The 6,000-nt window shown below is 35.2% G+C and overlaps 1 protein-coding gene across 3 annotated transcripts in view; it reads right to left on the reverse strand.

Moving 5' to 3' along the window:
- LOC113231637 (protein tramtrack, beta isoform-like) overlaps nucleotides 1–5,742 on the reverse strand; it is a 62,860-nt gene extending 57,118 nt beyond the window's left edge. For 2 of the 3 annotated variants that reach the window (XM_026466052.1, XM_026466054.1), the window contains exon 1: nucleotides 5,361–5,742. The gene's annotated coding sequence lies outside the window, so the exon portion shown is untranslated. The remainder of the gene's footprint in view (nucleotides 1–5,360) is intronic. The other variant, XM_026466053.1, reaches the window with a different exon arrangement.
- Nucleotides 5,743–6,000: the final 258 nt, after the last annotated feature.

Genomic DNA, 6,000 nt, shown 5'->3' on the forward strand with positions numbered 1-6,000 from the left:
AACTATAGGCACATGGAACTTGTGAATTTATGTCTCAGGGTGACGAGCGCGATAATAGAGTTCCTCGGAACTTTCCGATTTAAAGCTCTGAGTGGCACCGCAACTGCTGACAGATATATATATATATAAAATGGAAAAATACTAAAATAATAATAAAGTAAAACGATATTAACGTTATTTCTCTTTTCCTAGTTACTAAAATTCCAGACGTAACTTCGAACACAAATCAGAGCTTAGGAAACTTTAGTAATGCCTTTCTTTTCCTTGATTGCGTCACATGTTTGTGAATTTTATTTGAAAATTTAATAATTACAAATAAAGTTATTAGTAATAAACAAGATGACGTAACTAATATATTGTATTGCATTGGGGTACAACTGTTTATGAGTCAGAATCTGTAAACTTTAAAATTATACATAAAATTTTACTATGGAAGCATATTGTATTAGACTACCACGGTTTATTTTAGCCTTATGGTTTTACCTATCGGAAGCAGAGGCCATGGGTTCGAAGCCTCACCAAAGCTTTTCGGTGAAGGAAAAAATCGTGATGAAGCTTGCACGTCTCAGAGGGTTCACAACCCTCAAAAAACATGTACAGTCCCTAAACTGCATTAGACCCCATAAACCCTCGCTTGAGAGAGGCCAGTGCCCAGCAATGGGACGTATAAATGGGTTAATGATATATGTGATAATAGTATCATAAAAAAATATTGTAAGACGTCGATTCATATTCCTTTAAATTGACAAATTTAAAATTTAAGAATAATTTTTCAAATATTTCAACCCGAACGTCAGCTGACATTCAAGTTAGATGGTTAGGGGTCTGTACTTTATCAACCCATGTACGTCTCACTGAGTTATTTTCTAGAGAGTAGGCTGTACTTTATAGTTGGGGACACCACACATCGTTGAAGAGTGTTATAAACCTTCTTCTACATACAGGGTGCATTATGATGTTCTCCTTCATCATTAAAGTAAACATTAAGTAGTAAACTATATATATTATAGGACGTAAAACTATTTTTTCGGATCGAAATCGCGTATATCTGTTTTTTCAAACAAACCAACGTTCAGGCCCAGTCGGGTTTCGTTTGCAGTCTGTTACAGACTCAATTAAGTTCGACAAATCCCATGACCTTACAAAAGAAGTCCGTTAAAAAACTAAAACATCCTAACTTTAACAGGGAAGATTTATACCAGTTTAGGATCCAATCGACTCATCCGTAGAACAAAGATCTATGTGCAAGACTACTTGTTCTCAGGACATAGTACATTTCGTTCATTCTTCTTCGCTATGGATGTCAGATCGACTGTTGTTCGATTTCATAATTTCCGAAACGAAACAATATATACAAAATTCTCAAAACACCTTTACATAGGCCTTAGTTTGAATAATGAAATTATTCTCATTACATAATTACGTTATGTAGTTATTCTCTTTTCGCTATATAATCACATCAGACTTTGCTCTTCGGATGAGTCGCAATATTTCCTCTGACGAAAAATTCCAAGCAGATATAAGACTGCAGTACTAATTAATATGTTTTTATTGATTCTAACTGACATTAGTACTTGATAATAAAATTAATTTAACAATAAAATTATATTGCTAATCGAGTTCTTATTTTTCCGGATTTAAATCGCGTATATTTGACTGAGTCAACCGTGACCATGGGACCTGTAAAGGGCCCGAAACGTCGGTTTGTTTGAAAAAACAAATATACGCGATTTAAATCCGGAAAAATAGTTTCATTTCCTATTATATTGCTAAATTAAAATAATTTTAGGAAATGAAACTATTTTTCCGGATTTAAATCGCGTATATTTGTTTTTTCAATTTTATAAAATACATGTAGCGTAAATGGGATTTTTTTTTTTAAATTTAAAAATGAGGTGTATAATTTATAACTTTGTAACAATAGTGAAAAATAGGGTGGATTGCATTAATATTAGACATAACTGGTTGATGACTTTACCCTCTCAGTCAGCCGTGACCATGGGACTGGAAAGGGCCCGAAACGTTAGTTTGTTTGAAAAAAAAAATATATATACGAGTTAGATACGAAAAAATTGTTTCATTTCCCATGTATAACAATCGCGAAAACCTTAGAAGTCGATATATGTATATATATTATGTTGGTAACTTCTTATTTTTTATATAATAACCATTTGACGTTACAACCAGTTAGTAATATAAAAACCTACCTAATTAATAGGTTTGACTTTCGTGGGTCACTTGTTAGTGTTCTCAGCCTAATTTCCGTGGCAATTTTTATTGTTTAAATATTCGAGTAGTGAAATATTAAATAACATTTCAAGATACCTAAACTCGAATACTTGAATAATAAAAATTGCCACGTTCATTAGAAATTAGGCCATCAGAGGTTGGTCCTACCAGGAGATGCAATTAATGTTTTTAAGCCCTGCATTTTATTTGTGAACAATGTCAGCATATAGTAAATCAATGCAACAGTTTCATCTTGTTATAATAGATGGCTAATTTTTATTTAAGATTACGTGATATCATATAAACAAAATTATATTCACAAAGGAAACCAGTTTAATGTTCGAAGAAGGGTATTGTATAGTTATTATAGAATGTATATTGTGTTATACATAAACGAACTACATAACGTAATTATGATCAGTTGCTAAATACAACGGAATGTGTTTTTATAAACGCCATTTTGTATTGCATAAACATCTAATGAAATGAATAAAAACTATACATATAAAGAGGAAAAAAGAAAGAAACAACTTTCGGGTCAATCTTGGATGGTCAAAAAAATTACATGATGTCACATGTAATGTTGTGTTGTGATGTTCCACCTTTTTTTAGGTCTCTGTTCATTGGCGTGTACATTTAAGTATTATGATCAGTAGTTTGAACATTACAGTGCATTTATACTGTATCCTAAAAGTAGAGATGCTATCTGAAAATTATAATTAAATTTCTACAACAGCCATCGTCTATTCATAAACAAGCACAAAGCCACTAAGGCATATGTACTTTTACCTATTTTGTAGAAAAAATAAAATGTTCCTTACGTATAACATCAGAATAACTAGTAAAAACTATTAGTTACTGAATAAGGAATAAGGAAAGTAATAGGTATACATTTCTATAACTAAAAGCAATACACATGCATATATAGCGTATTATAGAATTATATAGATGAACAATCTATCTATTAGAAATGTACTTCTCTTTGTAAATCACATATTGATTATATTAAAATATTACTAGCTAGAAAATTATAGACGTATAGAGTCTTACACACACGTAGCAATCCGACTAGGTTAAAGTAAAAGTTATATCTATTCCAATGTTAATGTCAGACGCATATAATTAATATACTTCGGTTAATTATTATTAATTATGCACCAGCAATAAATTTCCTTCGTAATGTGTAGATTTTAAAATTTCTTGCCATATCTTATTCTGAACCTTTTTGGATAATATGATCATAGGTCGGGACATGGTATCGAATCAAAAGTATCGAAACTGTACTCATGAACAATATCGCATACAAATTTTCTCTACTTAAAGCCAGAATAAAACACATGAATATAAATAATAAAATAAGTCTTTAATTTGATTTATGATTTCTAATTGAAACAAATAATAAAAGACTTAGATAAAATTGATAAATTCAATCCATCGTCATTTCACATAATTTGTGTTACTTAAATCACTTAAAAATAAAATTCTATTTGGTAACAGACTGTTTCTCGTCTTTGATACTGTGTTGCATTTTTAGAACAAACGTTCTGAAGAAGGAACAAACTTCGCCGGAATTGCGAGGCACTCAAATATAATGTTTGTCAGGTATGATACCTAATTCAAATGTTTCTAATTATTTTTCTTCATTCCCATTCTTATAAAGAGGCAAATGGTGGCATACACTATACAGCCAAGTAATTTGTGATAAAGGTTCCCTTTTAAAAAGAAATCGCTAGGTGGCTTGCGTTATGATATGGTGTCCTAAGTAGGAATTATACGATACGATACTTGTGAAAAAGTACTAATACCTGAAAAGTATCGAGTACAAAAGTATTGGTATCGGAGGAAAAAGTATACTTTTTCCGCGTCCCCAATAATAGGTGGATAAATCGAAGTAATATCAGAGAAATGTAGTTGTAAGACTTTTAAATAGAACATTCTAGTTTCTAGTGAGCGAATGTTCGTAAGTTAAAGTTAGTTTTAAGTTAAAATTCCATGTTTGTCGCGCAATGAATTAAATCATTAGAAACGTGATTTTCAAAATTTAATTTTTAAAAGTTGAAATTATAGCTCAGAGCTATCTTTAATTGAGTAATTAAAGTCTGAAAACTGACTTCTTTCATATTATAGTAAAATCTAGATGAAGTGGTCGTGGTTATTGAGCCCGACTTCAATGTTCTTTTTGTTCTTTTCGAATAAAATATCAAAAGTTATTGAGTTTACCTATATAAAAACATAATTAAATATAGATACCGACATTACTGGAATACCGGATAACGCCTCTATGTGTTATTTCTGGACTACATAAAACAAAATAGTTATACCTAAAATGATGCATCGGGCTTTAGTAACTAACTCATAAACAGTGCACATTACTGGTAATATGTGACAATGTATGTTAATTAGTTATTTCTAAGGAACTATGGTAGGTAATAGAAGCTCCGCGATTTGAAATAATACATAATATATATTATTACGTAAAGGAAAATTATGTGAGAAGCTATTCATGTAATGCAGATTTGTACTATACGGCCATAGAAATGATAAAAATGAAACGAAACAAAGATCTAAATGTAGAATACGAAATTAACGTGGAAACTAAGTGCATATAAAATAATATAAATAGCGTACAAATAACTACGATAATGATGAGCTACAGAATGACTGAATTTTAATACAGAAGGTAATGAAAAGCAAAGCGCGGTGCAACTGTTACACCCTTTTGTAATTGGTGTAGCACGGTGCGCCCCGGCCGTGCCCGCTCGCCTTTCAAATTCTCATCCCATAATCAAAGATGTCACACGACATAACTACCACGTCCTACACATTATTTACTACAGATTGTATTGAAAAAAAACCTCTACAAGTACTATCTATGAAATTAATAGTACAACATTAATATATTCATAATGGTGTAGCATCAAATTAAAATAATGTTCTACATGTAATGACAAAACATGAGAAAAAGGGTGAGACAAATTTGCATTGTTAATCGTGAATTGACATAATCAATTTCCACGAATCGCATAGACAATCTATGGGAAAATGAATTGTCGACTAACCAAGTGCATGCGTAACATGGAATTTGATATGAGTCACTGTCTGACAGCCCCTTTCACGTGTTTTGGACGTACCTATGGTGCGGTGTGGCTATGTAGTGCGCGGACGACTGAAGTGCAGTAGGGTGCGCTAGGGCGCTTGGGCTCGGCGGCGGCGGCGGGCGGCGCACAACACTCACAATCAAATAGTCGTCTAACCTTGATGCGAATCGGCGCACTCCGGGTTCCATCCGACGACGGTCGTCGATTCAGACGGGCTGAAGGGCTCGCTTCAGGTGTAACAGCGAAAGTAGCACTGGTGGAAAGCAGAGTTTGCGGATTAGCGGCGCGGGCGTCGGGCCGGACGGCAGGCGCATCGGCGCGCCGCCACCGGCGGTGTAGTCGCGGTGCTGCGGCGCGGCGGCCGAGCTATGAACATGTCACTGTGCGGCGAGCGCGCTCCTCGCGCCGTGGTCACCGACTCGCAGTGCCGTCGCCGTCCTACTGTCTGCCCGACGGCTGGGACGGCGCGCGTTGCACCGCCCCGCTGCACTCCGCCTGCCCCCCTGCCGCTGTGCCCCCCACATTCGGCCCCCTCCTCACGTCGCGCTACACCCGCACCGCCCCGAAGAATTTTCCGCATCGGGCGGGAAAAATCGATTGTGCAGCGAGCCCCGAATAATTTTGGCAAGACGCACGGCGCCCTTGCGTCCTCTTGGACGGCGGCGGCGGCGGC

The sequence above is a fragment of the Hyposmocoma kahamanoa genome, unplaced genomic scaffold (assembly GCF_003589595.1).
Source record: "Hyposmocoma kahamanoa isolate Upper Pololo Valley unplaced genomic scaffold, ASM358959v1 66, whole genome shotgun sequence".
Classification (NCBI taxonomy): Eukaryota; Metazoa; Arthropoda; class Insecta; order Lepidoptera; family Cosmopterigidae; genus Hyposmocoma; species Hyposmocoma kahamanoa.